Genomic DNA, 3,029 nt, shown 5'->3' on the forward strand with positions numbered 1-3,029 from the left:
CGACCCAACAAGGCACTTTTGGTGATACCGACTTGCTTATGCCAAGATCGGTCCATACGTGTGCCATATTATTAGGAATACTTGAATTCCAATATTTTTTTTATCTATTTTCTCTTTTCTTTTCTTCCTTCGATTTTCTCTCTCTTTTCATTATTTTAGTGATTGATGTCTTCTTTTAAATCGTTGTAATTTTGAAAAGATTTTTATATGAAAAACATGTGAAAACCAGACATCAAATAATAAAAATCTAAACTAACCTTTATTGCCGAATTATTGAAATATAAAATGTTCAAGAAAAGTAAAAACAACTAACTATTACAACAAATGAATACCCTTCGCAGAGGGCGTAAAGTGCAATATTTACAAACCCAATTAAATTCCTAATTCTAAACTAAAAAGTAAAAAAAACTTTATTCTTCGTACTTCGTGTCATGTAATCGCTTCCGCTCCAGTCCTGTGCTATCCTGCACAAATAAAATGAACACGCGCAGTACCAGAGATAGAAACTAAAACTATACTATTAAAAATATTGTGAAAGATATCATGCAAAGAATCTAATGCCAATTAAACTATCTTGAACTAATGGCAATTCACTAAGTAAATCTAAAACTACAATTGCTATATATGAAAAAAAACAACTAAGTCATCAAGCACAATTATGGAAAATGACTGAACTAAAACAACAAGAAAATGAACTTATAAAAAAAAAACATAAGAAATGAATGATTAAAACAAACAGGAATTTAAATGACAAGAAAAACTAGAAGACAAAATACAGGAAAATAAAATGTTTAACAGGAAAGAAATGCATTATTTGAAATACTGAAAAACAAGAACACCATACATTGAAATGAAATGAAACTTAATTGAAAGACAGGGCATCAAAAGCAGGAATTGAAAAAAAAAAATTGAAACAGAAATCGGAAATGGAATTAGGAATTTTAAAGAAAACTGGAAATGAACTAAAAGCTGAAAAATGAAATAGCCAGGAAATTTTACTTGAAGACAACAGGAAATTAAGAATGCTAAGCAGGAAAACAAGCTTAATGCAAAATCTAGAAATCTATGCGATGGATCTATCATAATGCAGAAACAGGGAATTAACAATGCAAAACAAGAAATCCTATAGTGAATGTAAAACAACAAAAAAATTAGGATGAATCAGAATAAAAAATCAAATCAACAAATGAATAAACAGAAAATCAAAAGAATGAGGAACAGGAAAATCAGAATAGCAAAATCAAATCTAAAAATCGAAAAGAAGAAGAAACATGCGATCTACTGTTGTTGTTTTTTTCTATTATAAAAAAAAAATGAAGAAACGATGAAGAACATTAGAAATATGCAGACGATTAATACAGAATACAACAAATCATGCAACAAATGAAGAAAATTTTTGGAAAACAACAAATATAAAGTTCGATTTTCTTTTCGGTTTAAAAAAAAACAAACACACAACATGACAGAATTTATTGAAGAAGAAGAAGAAGAAGATTTGAAAAAGAAGAAGAAAAAGTGGAAGAAGAAGAGGAAGAAGAAGAAGAAGAAGAAGAAGAAGAAGAAATCGGAGGAAGAAGAAGAAGAAGAAGAGGAAGAAGAAGAGGAAGAAGAAATCGACTTACCGTGAAATGGAGCTGGAAGAATTCAGGGAAGAGATTGTGGCGACCTCCACCGTGTTGTCACTGGACAGAAGAATCCACCACCACCGTCGCCAGAATATAGACAGAGAAAGAGGGAGAAGGGGAAGTTAGGGAAAGAACCAGCCACCAGCGATGGTGGAAGAGATTGAGAAAAGAGAGAAGAGAGGGAAGAGTGGGAAAGAGGAGCTTCAGCCGTGAATGGGGGAGGCGCCCTTTTCTTTTTATTTTTCTGGGTTTTAAAAACAAGCAAACCGGTTTTGAACCGGTTTGCTGTTTGTTTGTTTGTTTTAACAAAATCCAAACCGGCTGGAACCGGTTTACTTATTATATTTTTTTTTCAGTTTTTAGAAATGCAAACCGGTTCAAGCCGGTTTGTGTTATTTTTTTCAGTTTTTTCAATTTTCAAAAATTACAAACAATGTAATGGTTTGTTTTTATTATTATTTTTTTTTCATTTTTAAAAGTAAAAAAAACCGTATAAATCGGTTTATTATGAAAATTTTCAAAAGTTAAAAAAAAAAAAAAAAAAAACTATTTATTTATAAAGAAACTCAAAAACTATTCTAACTATATATATTTTTTTTCTTTTCTAAAAAACAAACACTTAAAATGAATATAAAACTATTTTTCTCCATTTTTTATTTTTTTATTTTTATTTTTAATAAAAACTAAAACTAAACTTCTATAACTATAACAAAAACTAAAATAGGCATAAAAATGTAAAATAAAACTATTTTTCATGCATTTTCTATTTTTAAATCATTTTAGCACATTTACTCGAAAACTAACATAAAATTGGGTTTTTGAAACATTATTTTATAAAATCATGCATATTTTTGATATAAAATAACCATGAATTATATGCATGATCAAATACCCCCATGCTTATGTTTTGCTAGTCCTCGAGCAAACTAGAAAAATGCAAGAAATCAAACTATCACCTAACTCACTTTCGTAGGAATCACAGTTGCATTTAGCTCATACAACAAGCCCTTTCAACCCCTGGGTTACCCCAGTGGACGAGTAAGGTCTTGTGAGGGTTTGCAGTGATGCTACCCACAAATATCTCTGTCATGTATGCATAATATTACACATCCTCATAAGTAGTAGATAATCAAAGACTTTATTTTCACAAATATTTCCTATTATTTCAAAATCGAAATATAATTAGAGTTTTTTATGTACCACCACAGAAAAAGAATTTCTTTCACTTTTCTAAATATCACAATTATTTATGTTTTATTCTTAGAAAATCCAATAAAAACATATTATTATTTATTTAACCTCACTCATATGTTTTCTGCACAGGTTTTCTCAATCACACTTCTAAGCACTAAACTTTTCTCTATTTTTCAGCTCTTTTCTCGATTTTTTCATTTTTTCATGCTT

Source organism: Nuphar pumila, chromosome 6 (assembly GCF_984573655.1).
Source record: "Nuphar pumila chromosome 6, dmNupPumi1.hap1.1, whole genome shotgun sequence".
In the NCBI taxonomy this organism is placed as follows: domain Eukaryota; kingdom Viridiplantae; phylum Streptophyta; class Magnoliopsida; order Nymphaeales; family Nymphaeaceae; genus Nuphar; species Nuphar pumila.